Source organism: Macaca fascicularis, chromosome 11 (assembly GCF_037993035.2).
Source record: "Macaca fascicularis isolate 582-1 chromosome 11, T2T-MFA8v1.1".
Classification (NCBI taxonomy): domain Eukaryota; kingdom Metazoa; phylum Chordata; class Mammalia; order Primates; family Cercopithecidae; genus Macaca; species Macaca fascicularis.
This window is the reverse complement of record NC_088385.1, coordinates 131817800-131836398: the sequence shown is the minus strand read 5'-3', so window position 1 is coordinate 131836398 and position 18599 is coordinate 131817800. Positions and strand designations below refer to the sequence as shown.

General features: G+C 51.7%; 2 long non-coding RNA genes across 3 annotated transcripts in view; one reads left to right on the top strand and one right to left on the bottom strand.

Annotated features, from left to right (window-relative positions):
• LOC123567607 (uncharacterized) overlaps nucleotides 1-548 on the bottom strand; it is a 39827-nt gene extending 39279 nt beyond the window's left edge. The window contains exon 1 of the long non-coding RNA XR_006690679.2: nucleotides 432-548. This is a non-coding gene — a long non-coding RNA (uncharacterized lncRNA). The remainder of the gene's footprint in view (nucleotides 1-431) is intronic.
• LOC135966349 (uncharacterized) overlaps nucleotides 1-18599 on the top strand; it is a 132143-nt gene that overhangs the window by 67602 nt on the left and 45942 nt on the right. The gene's annotated exons all lie outside the window — the stretch shown is intronic.

Genomic DNA, 18599 nt, shown 5'->3' with positions numbered 1-18599 from the left:
AGAGGGTTGCTGTGGACCCCGCAAAGTTTGTGAAGTACAGGCGCCCAGCCTCGTTGACTGTGCTTATCATCTGTGCCATGGGGACAGCCTCAGGGGGCGAGGATCTCTTTCCAAAAGATGTTACGGAATTTCTCACAGCTAGTGCATGTGGATTACATGAGTACATTTTTAACAAGTAAAAAAAAAGAAAGTTAAGGATGCTATTTCTAAAGGGAAAATATGCAGGAAGTTTTTAAGACCCTGACCCCTCACACACCCCCTCAGGGGCTGGCTTGCAGGTTCGGAGTGAGCACACGTGGGTAGCTCAGCTCTGCGGCGGAGGCTGTGGTCAGAGGCAGCTGCCTGGCGGAGGCTAGAAGGGCCCCTGGACATTTATCAAGGCCGGGGTGGGGAGACATGCTGCCCCCCACCCGAGGCCCCACTCACGTTACCTGGTGGCTGAGACAGAAGTTCCTCAGTGAAGCACGCTCCTTCCTGCCCGGCATGATGAGCAGAGATTAAGCACTCTGTTGACACACAAAGAAACAGCCCCATCTGGAAAATTCCGCAGCAGGGCGAGGCTGGCCAGGCCTTTAATACAGGGGCCTGGAGGCTCCTGAGTGTTTACTAAGAGCTCAGCGGATTGGGGGTGAGAAGGGAACTCTCTCAGTTCAGTAGCATGTTTTCACTGCACACCTACTGTGTGCCCGGCACCATTCCACACACTCAGGACGTGGCAGGTAGATAAATAAATGAACGTGAGGATTGGAGGCAGTTGTGAGTGTTTTACACAGATGTTAAAATTGATTGGATAGAAAGTGAGGGGGTGAGGGGGTGGGGTTTACCTCTGAAGAGGTAACATCACCTGCACAGGAACCTAAATCAAGTAAGAGAACCAGCCATGGGCATGTCTGTGGGGAGGAGCCTTCCAGCAGAGGGCACGGCAGGTGCAAAGGCCCTGTAGTAGGCTTGACATGGAACTGGAAGCTAGAGGTTTAGGAGGAAAACAGCGGGAATGAGGTTGGTAAGGAGGGCAGGCTAGATCACGCTGGGCCTTGTCAGTCGCTATGAGGAATCTGGATTCCGGCATTTACTTCCTCGTATATTGAGCACGTGAGTTTTAAGCACCAGGTACGTGCAAAGCAAAGAGGTTTGCTCAGGGTGCACTTGCTGGGCATTTTCAATTTCACTGAGAAGGCGGTGCTTCTGGTCATGCAGTCAGTGCAGGGGCTGGGCCCACCTGTCACTCGGCCACAGCTGGGGAGCAGAAGCCCGGAGCAGGGTTTGGAGATGAGAAGTGGGCTGAGTCCCAGTGCTTGGCTCAGGGTACCGAATGTTAGAAGGCGAGCCCTCTCAGGGTGCCAGTGCAGAGGGGCACGCCTCACCCAGTGCCAGACCTGCTGAGGACACTCACGGTTCAACCCGGGAGTCCCCAGGAGCAGCTCAGGCCTGGTGGGAGATGAGGGGTAGAGATGACCTCCTGAGCCAGCCTTGGGCCAGCTGTGTTCACGAAGCTTCCAGCGTGCTGTTTCCCAGGAGGGCCGCTCTGGGAGCCTGAGAAGGCAGGGAAGCTGGAGCTGCCCCTCCGCCAGCCCTGTCCTCCCCAAAAGCACAAGCACGTGTGTCCCATTTCACCCATGTGTGGTGTGCGGTGGGACTACTCACATGTCACAGGTGGGGTCATGTTTCCCCAAAACACATGTTCGGGTCCTAACCCCTGGCAGCTGTGGATATGACTTTATTTGGAAATAGGATCTTTGCAGATGTGATCAAGCTGAGATGAGGTCATTAGGGTGGACTCCAAGATGACTGAAGCCCGCATAGGAAACAGGGAGACACGCAGAGACTACATGGAGGCAGAGGCGAGGCTGGAGTGACCCATCTGTAAAGCCAGGAAGGCCAAGGGTCGCAAGAACCACTAGGAGCTGTAAGGGGCAGGGAAGAATCCTGCCCCAGAGTCTTTGGAGGCAGCGGGGCCCTACTGGCACCTGGAATGCAGCCTGCTGGCCTCCAGACCTGTGGTTTTAAGCCACCCGGTTCGTGGTACCTGGTTACAACAACCCGAGAAGCTAACGCGCTGCACTAACCGGGTAACGTTCCCTGGGGGTCTGGTTAGGATGCAGGTTCTGATTTCATAGGGCTGGGGTGGGAACCAAGACCCGGCGGCCATGTGGGGCAGATGCTGCTGGCCTGGGGGCCACGCTTTGAGTAGTAAAACTTTGAAGGATGACTGGTAGCGGCCAGGCCAGCCCCCGCCCCCACTTCTACAGGGCTCAGAGACTGTCATAGTGTTCATTCATCCCTCGGGGGGAAATGACTCAATCCAGGTCAGGGGTAGATCCCAGTTAGTCTAGCCAGGGGTCAGCAAACTTTTTCTCTGTAAAGGGTCAAGTCATTCTTCTAGGCTTTTTGGGCAGTCTCTGCGGTCACTCCTCAGCTCTGCTTCTGTCACACAAAAGCAACCACAGACAATATGGTTGGGAGGCTGAGGCAGGAGGATCGCTTGGGCCCGGAGTTCAAGACCAGCCTTGGCAACACAGCAAGATCCTCATCTCTACAAAAAATTTAAAAATTAGCTGGGCATGGTGGTTTGTGCCTACAATCCCAGCCACTCAGGAGGCTGAGGCAGGAGAATCGCTTGAACATAGGAGGCAGAGGTTGCAGTGAGCCAAGATCGTGCCACTGCATGCCAGCCTGGGTGACAGAGCAAGACTCAGTCTCAAAAAAAAAAAAAAAAAAAAGGATGTGGCTGGGCACCAATAAATCTTTATTTACGAAAACAGGCTTGGGGCCCGTGAGCCACCATTTGCTGACCCTGGGCTAAGCCAGTCATGGCCACCCCATGCCCCTTCCTAGGTATTCATGTGGCCTAACCCTAGCCAGTGCAGTGTGGAGGGGACTGCGCTGGGGGAGTTAGAGGGAATGCTTACCTGCTGTTACCTATTTATTTTTTTCTAGATCGGGTCTCCTGAGTAGCTGGGACTACAGGTATGTGTCACCATTCTTGGCTAATTTTTATATTGCTTTTGGTAGAGACGGTTTTTGCCACGTTGCCCAGGTTGATCTTGAACTTCCAGGTTCAAGCACTCCATCCTTCTTGGCCTCCCAAAGTGCTGGGATTACAGGTCTGAGCCACCATGCCCAGCCTACCTGCTTTTCAAAAAGAGAGAACCAGGTCAGATGCGGGGGCTCACGCCTGTAATCCCAGCACTTTGGGAGGTTGAGGTGGGCAGATTGCCTGAGGTCAGAAGTTCGAGACCAGTCTGGGCAACATGGTGAAACCCCATCTCTACTAAAAATATAAAAATTAGCTGGGCATGGTGGTGAACGTCTGTAATCCTAGCTACTCAGGAGGCTGAGGCAGGAGAAGGCAGGGAGGCTGAGGAGGCAGAGGTTGCCATGAGCCGAGATTGAGTCACTGCCCTCCAGCTGGGTGACAGAGTAAGACTGTCTCAAAAACAAAACTAACAGACAAACAAACAAAAAACAAAAAGTGGGGAAGAGATGGCTGCCTTATCTTTGGCTGCACTCTGTCCTGTTGGGATGTGATGACCGGATCTGCTGCAGCCATCTTGGGGCCATGAAGGGAGTCCCAACACTGAGGGGTGGCAGGAGAGAGAGGAAGAAGCACCTGGTGCAGAGGCCACTAATGAGCTGCTGAGTCACCCAGCTATGTAGCTCCTTTGCTCCGGGACCTCCTCTCATGGGGGAGAATCCACATTCATCATGAAAGCTGTTGGAATTGGGATTTTTCTCTAACTTGCTACCCAAGGCATCCTGACTGCTACAACCTGCTCCGGGTGCTCCAGGCCCTCGAGCCACTCATGGCCTCCTGTGCAAGTCAGAACCCTCTCCTACGGGCCCTGCACGCGGCCACCACGCCCCGGCCACAGGGGCAGTGGAAAACTGACCTGGAGCCTAGAGATTTGGCTCCCTGCCCCAAGCCCTGTCGCTTTGGCCAAACACTGACCTTCCATGTGTAAAACAAGGGCAATTCCACTGGTCAGATGGGTGTGTTGCAGAGTTGAAGTTTGTAGGCAGTAAACCCTAAAATAACAACCTGGAACTCGGGCAGTGTGAGGCTTACTGTCAGGATTCCGCCCCCGCGTGCCCCGGGCCTCTCAATGACGCTTCTGTGTCCCTTCTCTCCAGTTCACTCCTAACTGCCTGTACGTTCACCTCGCTCTGGGCACTGCTCCCAGGCTGCTGGCGGTGCTTTGGCCCCATGTCCAGGCAGCTGACCCGCCTGGCGGCTATCATTCCCTGGGGCAGCCCCTGGGTGACCACTGTGAGTCTGAGCCCTTGCCTTGGGGCAGGACAAACTGGGTGTTCCTCAGACCCAGATCTGGCTGAGGCTGGGATGTTGGCTTGAGTGACACCTGGGCTTGGCTTCCTTCCCTGCCCTGTCCCATCTCCCCTGTGCAGCCTGCCCTGAAGCATGTGTCTACAAACCTCATCCCAGGACCCGTTTCTGGGAGACAGTGAGGCCAAGACCCAGCAGCTGCTCGGTGTATGTTCCTGCTGTGAGTGTTGTACATGCATTAACAGATGGAATCCTCCTGAGGACCCTAGGAAGCAGGCACTCTTATCCCATTTTGCCCAAGGGGACGCCCAAGCCCAGAGAGGCTGAGTAACTTGTCCAGGGTCACACAGCTTATCTTGCTCCTGAGGTCATGTCTTTGCCATTGCACTGTACTCTGCAATGGAGCTCTGGGGTCAGAAACCCCAGCTTGGAACCCCATCTTTGCTCTTGCCTAGTCCGGTGACCCTGGGCAAGCAATGCTGCCTCTGTGGGCCTCAGTCTTTTCACCTATTGTGAGTTAAGCCACCAATACTCATAAGGGGCTAAGTGCTCAATGCTCGTCATTATTAAGAGAGGGGCGTCTTTGAGCTGGCTTTGCCCCGCCGGGTTGCAGATGGGCGGGCAGCCCTTGGGACCCCCAGATGACCCCAGGGGAGGGAGGAGGAGGAGGGAGAGGCGGCTGGCTGAGCCCCAGTCCACTTCGTCCCGGGAGAGGCAGGATGTGGCCCACGCAGAGTGAGGGCAGCCGGCACCGTCGCCATGGCAGCAGCCTCTAGTGGGCTTCCCAGCTGTCCAGGGAGCCTGGGGGGCCTCCACCGTCCTGGCCCAGGGCAGCAGAGGTGGCTGCAGGGCCTTGTGCCCATGGGCAGTCCCCTAATTTATAGCCGGGAGCATTTTCTGGTTCAAAGCACACAGCATTCAGTTATGCTCTCTGAGGGCGGCCGTGCAGGGAAGCCTCAAGGCCACCCCCAGGGGCCTGATTAGCATCAAGAGACTCCCACAGTCTGAACTGGGGGTCCTCGAGGTCAGCCCCCTCCCACCAGGGAGCCCCCTGCCCTCTTGTCTAAGCCATTTGTCTATCCAGGAGGCAGGGGCGGGGTGACAGGCTTGAATCCAGCCCAGGCACTTTCTAGCTGGGTGGCCTTGAGCAAGTTACTTTATTTATCTGGGCCTCAGTGTCATCATCTGAACAGTAATAATAACAAAACAGCTTTGGGAGGCTGAGGCAGGAGGATTGCGTGAGGCCAGGAGTTTGAGACCAGCCTGAGCAACATAGCAAGACCCAGTCTCTACAAATTATAAAACTGTTAGCTGGGCATGGTGGTGTGTGCCTGTAGTCCCGGGTACTTGGGAGACTGAGATGGGAGGATCGCTTGAGCCCAGAAGGTCAAGACTGCAGTGCCGTGATCATGCCACCGCACTCCAGCCTGGGTGACAGAGTGAGATCCTGTCTCTTAAATAAGTACAATGGGCTCACAAGGACCTGCACGTAGGTTGCTGTGAAGATCAAGCATCTGTCAGGCGATATGCCCAGTGTTGGTCCCTGATGATAGCTTGGACTGAACAAGTACTTAACACAGGCCAGGTGCTGTTTAAAGCCCCTTGGGAATAAGCGCTAGGCTACTCCCATCTATAATGCGGTTCCATCACTTTTGCTTCTATTTTACAGATAGGGAAACGGAGGCACCACAGGTTATGTACCTGCCTAAGCAAGGCCTCTGCTTCCCCCAGTTCTTTTCTATTTCATTTTACAGGGGCCCTCAGATAACATTCAGGTCCCAGGGCGCCTATTGAATGCAGGCATGGTTCTGGCCACCGGGGTGAGTGGAGGCGAATCAGATGCAGCTGGGGCTGCAGGGCAGGAGGAAGCACGGGGACACCCCCGTGACCTCTATGTCTCCTCTTCTGCTGGGGTGTCCTGGTTCTGACTTAGACGGGGCTTGAGCGCGTCCGCCAGCCTTTTTCTCTCTGAAGAGAGGAGCAGAGACCGTGGAACCTGCAGGGACGGCAAACTCGGTGCTTCTGGCTCCAGCTGTCTATTTCCAGCCTGATGGATTTCCTTTGGGTAAATATGGAGTCAAATCAAACTTTGAACTTCCAACTCCCTGCCAGACTGTTTCTTACTCCCCCTATCCCTTGCTCCCCACCCAGATCTCTCCTCCCTGCCTCTGCCCCGAGGTGGCGGGCAGGCTGGGGGAAGCCCCAACGTGGGAATCCTCGGAGCGGTAGGAGGGAGAGAGGCTCAGCGTCCAGGGCTGACCCCAGGGTCTCTGCTGGCTGCTGCTGTGGTGTGGCCATTGTCATGCACCCTGGGGATTCCGGTGCCTGGGGAGCAGGGGCCTGGGGACATGTCCTGCCATAGGTGAGAACCTTGGCAGCTGCATTCAGACAGGGTTACCCCGACACACAGGTGTGCATGCGCACATAACACACATGCACACACAGGCCTGCACACACACACCTGCACACACACACACACACACACACAGGCCTGCACACATACTCACACATACACAAATACCCACATACACACGCACACACATGCCCGCACACACACACGCACACACACATGCCCACATATACACACAAGCGCACACACAGATTTAGTTCCCAGCTACTGTGGCCAAACTGTACAACCTCAAGCAAGGTGCTGTTCTTCTCTGAGCCTCAGTTTCCTTGTTGTGATATGGGTCTGTGCTGACAGCGCCCCCGTGTTTTGAAGACCTTGGGAAATAGCGGAGAGAAAATGCTTTTTGAGCCATAATGATGTCCTCGTGACTCAGTTCTGCTCTGCCTCCAGCTCCCCCGTGTGCAGTGGCTGGAAGATGTGCGTGAAACCTTCCTCCTTTCTTGTCTCCTTTCCTTTTCTTCCTCCCTTCCTCCCTCTCCACCGCTCCCTGCCTCCCTCCCTCCCTCTTTCCTTCACTATCTTCCCTCCTTTTACAGAAGAGAAATTTCTAAGTTCAGAGCCTTTTTCCCCTGCCTCCTGGCACAGCGGGTTGGTGGGGGTTCCGCCCCCATCGTGGGACCCTGGGGGTTGATGGCTCTGCCATCCGGAGCCGCGGGCGTAGCGAGGAGGAAACATTATTCTCTGTAATGTCAGGCCCTCCTCAGCACTTTCATGTTCAAAGTGCTTCCTCGGTGCTAAATAATTAATTCTCTCCACGCTCCCGTGTGAGGGAATAAATAAATGTCACTTGTATGGGGTGACTAAGCCCGCCGGGAATCAAGGCTGACAGCTTCAGGCGCCAGCAGAGGGTCGGCCGGGGACATTGCCTTCAGAGGCCACCGCTCAGTTGGAGCTAACAGGGAGCCCAGCTGTCCGTGGCCTGGTGGGGACACGGCAGTGGTGCCCGCGTGGGCTGAGAGAACCTGTCTCCCTGGCCTGCCCTTGGATGGATCAGGAGCACCCAACCAGAGGCAGGCCCCAGTTCTTGCTTTCTCATCCGAGCTGACCTCCATGTCCTGTCTTCCTGCCTGTGAAATGGGCATCATTACGGGGTTGGCATCCCAGGGTCAGTGGGTCAAATGCTGATACCCCCTTCGGCAGAGGTTGGGCCCAGGGAAAGCTTCCTGCACCCAAGGTCATTGTCATAATTACATGCTCATGGTACCCCCCACACTCCACTGGCAACCCTTGGGGCCTCCTCCCAGGCCTCAGTTTCCCCAGACTACTCACCAGGGTCCTACCCCACCCCTCATCTCCCACCAGTTTCCTCCCCTTCCCCTGGCAGGGGCCTCTGGGCCGTTTAGGGCACACCAAGCACTTTCTCCCTTTGGAAACTTCACCCTGGCTGTTCCCGCTGCCAGGAACATCCTTCCTCCCCAGTATCCTCAGGGTGGCCTCCTCATTTCACCCAGGTCTCTGCTCCAAGACACCTCCTCAGAGGGGCCTTCCCTGACTGCACCCGTCTAAAATAATGAAGCCAGTAAGAATGCCACTATCCTTTCCCCCCGCCAGCCTTAGTTCTGCCTGAGGCATCAGGTAGTCACTGCTGCTCACCCAGGAGACTGAGAGAGGATGGGGACAGTGACTTTCTTGGTCACCACCCAGGGCCTGGCATACAGTAGGTACTCAACAAATAATTATTTTGCTCACTGTTCTATCCCCAGTGCCTACAAATGTGTCTGGCGTACAGTAGGTGCTCAATAAATTCACTGCTCTATCCCCAGTGCCCAGAAAGCATACAGCCTGGTGCATAGTAGGTGTGCAATAAATAATGCTATTGCTTGCTCTTCTAGCCTCTGGACCTAGAAATGTGTGTGGCACACAGTAGGTGCTCAACAAATAATTTGTTCACTGCTGTATTCCCAGTGCCCAGACCAGCTCCTGGCATTCAGTAGGTGCTCACTAAGCATTTATCCTGTCACTGCTGTCATCAGCCTAGTGCCTGACACAGGGCAGGCATCTAATGTATATTCCTTTAGCTCACAGCTGTATCAATTGTTCTCGAAAATGTGTCTGGCCCATAGTAGGTGCTCAACAAATATTTGTTTTGTTCATTCCTGTATCTCCAGTACCTAGCACTTAGTAAGCACTTAGTGTTTGTTGAATGAATGACTGTTGGGATGAAGGACTGTTCTGTTCCTGAAGCCCCAGAATATCCCGGAACAGAGGTGCACACAGTATGGGGAGAGGGGTGGGGCAGCGCAGAAGGCCGTGCCTGCCTGTGTGTTTGGATGCCTTTCTCGGAGCAGCAGCCTCCCAGCCTGCCTGACTGCCTGCCCGCCTGCCTGCCCGCCAGGCAGCACATGGCTCCAACACGCTCTGCCAGCCTCGAGCAGCCTCGCCCCAGCACCAGGCCTGGCCACGCTGGGAGGAGGGAGGGAGAGAGGAGGAGGAGGGGGCCTGCAGATGGCTGGCCATCTGCTGCGTAGGAGGCTGGACGGGCAGGCGTCCCCCCACCAGCCTACACTGTGCTGTCATCTTCCTGTCTGCTCAGCATGGCCAGACGGGGGGCTTCAGGGTGAAGCAAAGGATCCATACTCTTCCCCAGCTTCTGGGTCTCCTCTGCATACCTTGGAGTGTGTTGGGTCTGCATCTGGCCCCAGCACCCAGCATGGTGGGCAGGCGTTAGGAAGAGTGTGATCAGGGTGTCCAGGGTCAGGCCAGGTGGGGTCGAGCCCAGGGCTGGGGTTGGAATCCGCTGTCCTCCCAGAACTCCCACTGTGCTGCCCGCTGTCCCCCTTCCCAGCAGGCGAGGCCAGGCAGCTGCTCCGTTCCTCTTCCTTGAGGTCATCCAGGACCAGAGGGCGTTGCTCTCTGCCCCTAGGCCTCACCAATACACTGAGTGCATAGAGGAGAGGGTGGGGAGGGAGGGCATAGGGGACAGGCAGTGGGAGCAGAAGGATCTGGGCATGTCTTGTGTGTGCACATGCATATCTGGGCATGCAGAGAGGAAAAGAGAATGAGGAGATTTCCTGGTTCACATATTGCAGTTCCATGGTTTTCTGTTTGTGACTGAGTGCATAGTACATGTGAATATTTGGACACACACGTGTTTTATGTGCCTATGAATGCTGCTCCAGTGGTGTTTCCACAGATTTTACATTTAGGTATAGCCCCTACACAAGGTGTGTGCATGAGTGGTCTTCACACACGTCTGTGTGTGCACACCTGTGGGTGTGTGTGTGCTGGGCCAGTAGTTAATATGTGTGTGTGCAAGTGAATAAGCTTATGCTAGGAGGCCAGCATCTGGTCTAGATGTGTGTGTGCACATATATGCATACATATGTGTCACGTGGTCACATGTACAAAAGAATATGAGTGTGGAACCAGGCACAGTGTCTCACACCTGTAATTCCAGTGCTTTGGGAAGGCAAGGCAGGAAGATTGCTTGAGGCCAGGAGTTTGAGACCAACCTGGGCAACACAGTGAGACCCAGACTCTACAAAAATTAAATTAGCCAGGCATGGTGGTGTGCACCTGTAGTCCTGCCTACTCAGGAGGCTGAGGTGGGAGGATCGCTTGAGCCCAGGAGGTCGAGGCTGCAGTGAGCTGTGATTGTGCCACTGCACTCCAGCCTGGGCAACAAAGTGAGACCTTGTCTCAAGAAAAAAGTATGTTTTGTGTATATGTCATGTGTATATATATGTGTACTTATGTGCATGTGTGCATACGTGTGTGTATATGGATGTGTGGGCAAGTGTAGGATGTGTGAATGAATATGCCATGTGTCATATGCCATGCACATATGTATATGTGTGTGGGGTGAATGTATATATGCATGTGTACATGAATGTGTGAAGGAATATGCATGCACAAGTGTGTGCCCATGTGTGTATGCATGGCTGTGTGGGGTGTGGCTGTAATGGGTGTGAGGCGGAGTCTGTGTTAGTGCAGAGGTGTCTGTGTGTGCATGTACATATAGGTGCGTGTAGCTGGATATGCATGTGTGTTGTGTCTGTGGGGCAATGTGGATATGTGCATGCATGTGCATGTATATTCATGTCTTTAAGGATGTGTACCTCATGTGCATGTGCAGGTACATGTGTGTATTAGGATGAGTGTATGTGTGTAGGTATATGTGTGTATTAGGATGAATGTGTGTGTGCAGGTACATGTGTGTATTGGGATGAATGTGTGTGTGTGTAGGTATATGTGTGTATTAGGATGTGTGTGTGTGTGTGTGTGTGCAGGTACATGTATTAGAATGAGTGTGTGTGTGTGCAGGTACATGTGTGTATTAGGATGAGTGTGTGTGTGCAGATACATGCGTGTATTAGGATGAGTGTGTGTGTGTGTGCAGGTACATGTGCGTATTAGGATGAGTGTATGTGTGTAGGTACATGTGTGTATTAGGATGAGTGTATGTGTGTAGGTATATGTGTGTATTAGGATGAATGTGTGTGTGCAGGTACATGTGTGTATTGGGATGAATGTGTGTGTGTGTAGGTATATGTGTGTATTAGGATGTGTGTGTGTGTGTGCAGGTACATGTATTAGGATGAGTGTGTGTGTGCAGGTACATGTGTGTATTAGGATGAATGTGTGTGTGTGTGTGCAGGTACATGTGTGTATTAGGATGAGTGTATGTGTGCAGGTACATGTGTGTATTAGGATGAGTGTATGTGTGTAGGTATATGTGTGTATTAGGATGACTGTGTGTGCAGGTACATGCGTGTATTAGGATGAATGTGTGTGCAGGTATATGCATGTATTAGGATGAATGTGTGTGTGCAGGTACATGTGTGTATTAGGATGAATGTGTGTGTGCAGGTACATGTGTGTATTAGGATGACTGTGTGTGCAGGTATATGCATGTATTAGGATGAATGTGTGTGTGCAGGTACATGTGTGTATTAGGATGAATGTGTGTGTGCAGGTACATGTGTGTATTAGGATGAATGTGTGTGTGTGTGCAGATACATGTGTGTATTAGGATGAATGTGTGTGTGTGTGCAGATACATGTGTGTATTAGGATGAATGTGTGTGTGCAGGTACATGTGTGTATTAGGATGAATGTGTGTGTGTGTGTGTGTGCAGGTACATGTGTGTATTAGGATGAATGTGTGTGTGCAGGTACATGTGCGTATTAGGATGAGTGTATGTGTGTAGGTATATGTGTGTATTAGGATGTGTGTGTGTGTGTGTGTGTGTGTGTGTGCAGGTACATGTGTGTATTAGGATGAATGTGTGTGTGCAGGTACATGTGTGTATTAGGATGAGTGTGTGTGTGCAGGTACATGTGTGTATTAGGATGAGTGTGTGTGTGCAGGTACATGCGTGTATTAGGATGACTGTGTGTGTGCAGGTACATGTGTGTATTAGGATGAGTGTATGTGTGCAGGTACATGTGCATATTAGGATGAGTGTATGTGTGTAGGTATATGTGTGTATTAGGATGTGTGTGTGTGTGTGCAGGTACATGTATTAGGATGACTGTGTGTGTGCAGGTACATGCGTGTATTAGGATGAATGTGCGTGTGCAGGTACATGTGTGTATTAGGATGAGTGTGTGTGTGTGTGCAGGTACATGTGCATATTAGGATGAGTGTATGTGTGTAGGTATATGTGTGTATTAGGATGAATGTGTGTGTGCAGGTACATGTATTAGGATGACTGTGTGTGTGCAGGTACATGCGTGTATTAGGATGAATGTGTGTGTGCAGGTACATGTGTGTATTAGGATGAATGTGCGTGTGCAGGTACGTGTGTGTATTAGGATGAATGTGTGTGTGCAGGTACGTGTGTGTATTAGGATGAATGTGTGTGTGCAGGTACATGCGTGTATTAGGATGAATGTGTGTGTGCAGGTACATGTGTGTATTAGGATGAATGTGCGTGTGGAGGTACGTGTGTGTATTAGGATGAATGTGTGTGTGCAGGTACGTGTGTGTATTAGGATGAATGTGTGTGTGCAGGTACGTGTGTGTATTAGGATGAGTGTGTGTGTGCAGGTACGTGTGTGTATTAGGATGAATGTGTGTGTGCAGGTACGTGTGTGTATTAGGATGAGTGTGTGTGTGCAGGTACGTGTGTGTATTAGGATGAATGTGTGTGTGCAGGTACGTGTGTGTATTAGGATGAGTGTGTGTGTGCAGGTACGTGTGTGTATTAGGATGACTGTGTGTGTGCAGGTACATGTATTAGGGTGAATGTCTGTGTCTGTGTTCATGTGCAGGTCTGTGTGTGTGATGAGGGATGTGCCTGTGTTTTGTGTGTGTGCTGTGTGCATGTATGCATGTGTGCGTGTGGTGAATGTGCACACATAGCCCAGGAAGAGCACAGATGTTAGAGCCAGATCACCTGGGTTCACATCCCAGCTCTGCCACTCACTGGCCTATGTGACTTGGGGCAAGCCATTTAACATCTCTGGACTGCGATGGGGGCGGCACAGCTTCTGTGGAGGCCCGGAGACCCTGAGCTCTTCCTGTGGGTCAGAGGTGGGTTGGGGGAGTCAAGGAAGGTTTCCTTAAGAAAGGGCCATTTGAACTGGGTCTCGAAGGATGTGTAGAGTCAGAGATGGCTTGGGAGAACTATCCAGGCAGAGGCAGAGCATTGGAAGTCACTGATTCTAACCCCAGTCCAGGCCCCCAAGTTCTTTCCCCCAGATGGCTCAGAAGGTCTCCCTCCTGGTCTCCCACACCATTTTTCTGAAATATGCTTTTACTTTTGGGGTGGACTGCTCGCCTCCCTCAAGGCCTTGCCCATGGACCAGCCCCATGGCTTCTGCGTCCCAGTTTTCTCTGCCCCCACGAGGCTGTTTGCAGGTGGTTCACAGCGTCTGGCTTCCTCCCTCCTGGCTCGTTGTACAGATGGGGAAGCTGATGCCTGGAGAGGCGCAGAGGCTTGCTTAAAGTCACACAGCACAACGGAACAGAACCAGCGCCCAAGGCCCAGGCTAAAGGCAGCATGACAACTGTCTCCAATTTGCAAAATTTAGCTCAGACTCAGAATTTAAACCCAACATGTTGTTCAGCAAACATGTTGTAGAAGCAATGTTCAAATTTCATTAATTGAACACATTAATTGAGCACCTACTGTGTGCCTGACACAGGGCACAATGGCGATTAAGACAGAAGCAGTTTCCCTAGGAAATGACAGTCCAGTCTGGATCTGTCTGTTGGATACGGTAGCCCCTAGCCCCACGCAGCAGGAGATGGAACCATGGCCCACAGCATGTCCAGGTCCTAAGCCCTGGGACCTGTGAATATGTGTCCTGATACCGCAAAGGGGGCTCTACAGATGTGATTAAATTAAGAATCTGAGATGGGAGAAGATGTTCCTGGATGATCTGGGTGGGCCCAAGGTCATCACAAGGATCGTTATAAGAGGGAGGCAGGAGAGTCAGAGTCAGAGAAGGAGATGTGACCATGGAAGCAGATGTCAGAATGATGTGAGGCCACAAGCCAAGGAATGCAGAAGATTTCTAGAAGCTGGAAAAGACAAGGAAACAGAGGCTCTCCTGGAGCCTCCAGGAATAAATGCAGCCTCGCCAACACCTTGCTTTGAGGTGTGACCCACTGCAGACCTGTGACCTGAGAACTATAAGAGAATAAAATGTGTTAAGCCACTACTTTTAAAATCATTTGTTACACCAGCTACAGGAAACCAATCCATGTATCTATTTACATTTGGATTAAATAAAATTACAAATTCAGTTCCTTAGTGGTACCAGCCGCGTTTCAAGTGCCTGATAGCCATATTTCTATCATCACAGAAAGCTCCATCAGCCAACATGGGCCTAGACAGACTCTAAACAAACAAACCAATAAATAAGAGAATTTCAGATGATGATGAGACAAAAAAAAAAAAAAAAAAAAAAAAAAAAAAAAGCTTTAGATACCATATCCTTAGCCCAACTTAAAGAAAACATTTGGCAATTCCATAAAAGTTCCTGAAATCTTAATCCACGGAGATATAACAGCTGCCTCCCTGGGGCAGGTGTTCTAGGTCTATGATACGGTTAGGCTTTGCCTCCCAACCCAAAATCTCATCTTGAATTGTAATCCCCATAATCCCCACGTGTCAGGAGAGAGCCCAGGTGGAGGTCATTGAATCATGGGGGCGGTTTCCCCCATGCTGTTCTCGTGAGAGTGAGTGAGTTCTCATGAGATCTGATGGTTTCATAAGTGTTTGGTAGTTGCCACCGCGTTCATTCTCTTTCCTGCCGCCTTGTGAGGAAGGTGTCATGCTTCCCCTTTGCCTTCTGCCAGGACGCTAAGTTTCCTGAGTCCTCCCCAGCCATGCAGAACGGTGAGTCAATTAAACCTCTTTCCTTTATAAATTACCCAGTCTCAGGCATATCTTTCTAGCAGTGTGAGAACAAACTCATACCGCCTATTTGCTTGCAAAATCCACTATGGGATTCAGAGAGGTTAAGTCACTTGGCCAAAGTAACACAGCAACAGAAGCCAATGGGAAGGTAAGGCTGTCCCTGAAGATCTCTGAGCAGATGGGGAAAGGTGAAAATTCAGCTTTTCCAAGAAAAAAACAACAGATTTCCTGCAGTTCAGCTAACTCCAGACCCCTTCCCAGGGGGCACTTGTTCCTGTGGGAGACATGTCCCCCCAAACACAGGCCAAGAAGACTGTTAGTTTTCTGCCACTGCTGGGAAAAAACATCCTAAACTTTGTGGCTAAAAACAACAGGAATCGTGTTCCCTCACCATCTGGGTGGCGGCAGGGCCACGCGCTCTCTGAAGGCTGTCAGGGAGGATACTTCCCGGCCCCTTCCGGCTTCTGGTAGTTGCCAGCATTCTTGGCAGTCCTTAGCCATGGCTGCCACACTCTAATCTCTGCCTCTGTGGTCGCGTGGCTTTTCCCTGCATGTCTCTGTCCAAACTTCCTCCTCCTTATAAGGACCCACTCCAATCCAGTATGACTTCATCTTCATTTGATCACATCTGCAAGGACCCTATTTCCAGAGGTCACATTCGTAGGTACCGGGGAGTGACATAAATTGTGGGCTGAGGGCATTTTTCACTCTAGTACAGAGACTCTGGGCAGTTGTCTAGGACCTGATGGGTGTAAACCTGTGCTTCTCAGCATGCTGCATGGTTAGGAGCACAGACTCAAGCAAGAGAACTGGGTTCAAATCCCAGCTTCACCACTCACTGGCTGTGTGACCTCAGATGCGCTACTTAACTTCTTTGTGCCCCATGTGATACTGATAACCGTATCTACCATGAGGATTAAATGAGATAGTGCATATAATGCTCTCGGAGGTACCCAAGCCCTGTGCAAGCATTTCCTATCATCTTAATTTGGGGTTTCCGCCAAGTGGTTAGGAAGACCGGGAATGGATGTAGGCACAGCATTAAATAATATCAAACAGCAAGAAAACCACTCCTTTTTTTTTTTTTTCCTGTTCTTCCACCAACTCCAGGGAGAAACTCTCCACGGGTGCTGAGATGTCTTTGACACCTCACTGAGTGAGGTTGGCAGGACTTCCTTCACAACAGCCGGAAACGGTTTCCATTTAAAACCTTCCTCAGGCAGCAGGACAGAAACCAGACTTGGGTGACACCTTTTGTTTCTCTGTGTTCACTTTCGCCATCACCTTCTCTTCCAGCAAGTGATATCAGCTTTCCGATTATGGGGTGATCGAAGCTTTCCTCTTTAAGTCCATTTATTTGCCTAGAGAAAGTGAGGAGTTGTTTTTAAAGTGGGCAAATAGCAGTTCAGCAAGGAGAAGGCAGAGGCTGTTCCCATGGGTGGTTCAAGGAGGTGGGGCGGGAGCCACGCAGTGACGCCTGAATGCCCGGGGCAGGCAGCCACCTGGGTGTTTGAGGTCTGGAGTGGAATGTTTCATCGTCTGCTTCAAAGGATCCCATTATCTGAACTACCTTCTGATCTGTGTAGACACCACCTGGGTACAATCCACATTCGGTGACCTGCTGGTGTAGCTGGGCTGCCCAAGGATGGGGTGGTCCCACAGGACTGAGCTAGAAGGATGGGGCTGAGCGGGGTTGAGCAGGGCTGAGAGATAGGGACTGGTGCCATTCAGCCTCCCCTAGTCTCAGCAAAGGGAGGTGCAGGGGCCTCGCTATGCAAGCATTTAGCAAACTCACCTTCAAAGGTTTATGTTGCCCCCTTCCTCTGAAGGTGACACGTTCCATCCACAAGTCAGTGAGAACTGGGCTGGCCTGAGCTGTTGGAAGGCACCGAAGGAGGTTTGCCCCGACAGCTGTGGGGCCACCCCTTTGTCCTGGGAAATTCACAGCCAGGACCTGATGATGTGAATGAGTCCACTTCCGCCCAGGGCTGAAGTGGGCACAGGGCTGTGTGTGGTTCAGGGAGCTCGGGCACAGCCTCTTCTTTTTCTCTTTTGTACAGACTAGGATTACCTGGCATGTGAACCAGTGAGATTTGGAGACAAATCCTGTGATAAAATCAGGCCACCATAGCCTCCCACCATAGCCTCTGCATACAATCCTTCCATGTTCCCCTTTCCAGGTATCTGTTGCTGTATAAGGAGTTACCCCAAAACTTAGCAGCATAAAACAATAGCAATGATGTTATTGTTATGTCATGGTTCCGGGGTTGACTGGGCTCAGCCAGATGGTTCTGGTGTGGGGCCTCTCCTGTGGTTGCAGTCACACATGGACTGGGGCTAAGGTTATCTCAACCCACATGTCTGGCAGTTGATAGTGACTGTCAGGTGGAACCTCAGCTGGGGCCAGAGCCTCCACGTGTGGCTTGGGCTTCCTTACAACATGGTGCTCCAGAAAAAAAGTGTCCCAAGAGGGCCAGGAGGAAGCCATTACACCTCCTGTAACAGCCTCAGAAATCACCCAGTTTCCCTTCCACTGCAGTCTCAGCCCTGGGCAAGGGGAGGGACATAACTCCCAGCTCCAATAACAGGAGTGCCCACCTCACATGTAAAAAGAGCCAGTGGGATGGGAGAATTTGTAGCCATCTTGGAAAACACAGATACTTCCATCCTTCCTGCTTATCTGCTCTAATTGCAGCCCAGCTTCTGAATCTGCGAGCCATTATTAGGCTCCGATAGTGTGCCAGATGTCTTCACGACCATCATCACACAACTAGCTACAGCTCCCCTTGGGTGGGTCTGTCATTTTCCCACCTTACAAACAAGGGCTCTGAGCATCAGAATGCATAAGGTACCTGTACAAGGTCCCGCAGTTGTTCGGTAACTTTATTGGACATCAGTTGCCCCTTCTGGTCACGGCCCCTCTAGTTTACTTGGAGACAGCCCTTCTCTCATCTCAGACCATGTGGTTTGTGTTGAACTGGATCTCCCCATTGGTCCAGAGATGGGCATGTGACTAAGGCTCAGCCTATCCAAAATTTCCAAACCTCTGCCTCAGTGATTGGTTCAGGGGTCATTGGATGACCCAATTTTGTCCAGTAAGAGGTATCCCAGGACTGTTGCAGAAACAGTTGGGAAGTGAGAATCTGGACTGATTAAGTATATTTAACTGTGCCTGCTTGGATGGCATTTCCGTGGTGAAGGCAGGACATGACTGAGGAGGAAGCCAACAGGGACACAAACAGCCATGTGTTCCGAGGCCATTGCTTGGGTCCCTGGACTCAGCCATACCTGAGGCCAGCACTACCTTGGAATTTACCATTACAAGAGCTAATAACTTTTCCTTTTAGCTGAGGGCAATTTGAGTTGGGGCTTCTGTGATAGCCAAAGTCTAATCCCAGCACTTTGCAAGGCTGAGGCAGGAGGATCGCCTGAGCCAAGGAGTTCGAGAGCAGCCTAGGCAACATGAAAAAACCCCATCTCTACAAAATACAGAAACAAAAAATTAAGTGGGTGTGTGGCCTGTGCCTGTAGTTTCAGCAACCTGGGAGGCTGAAGTGGGAGACTCACTTGAGCCTAGGGAGGTTGAGGCTGCAGTG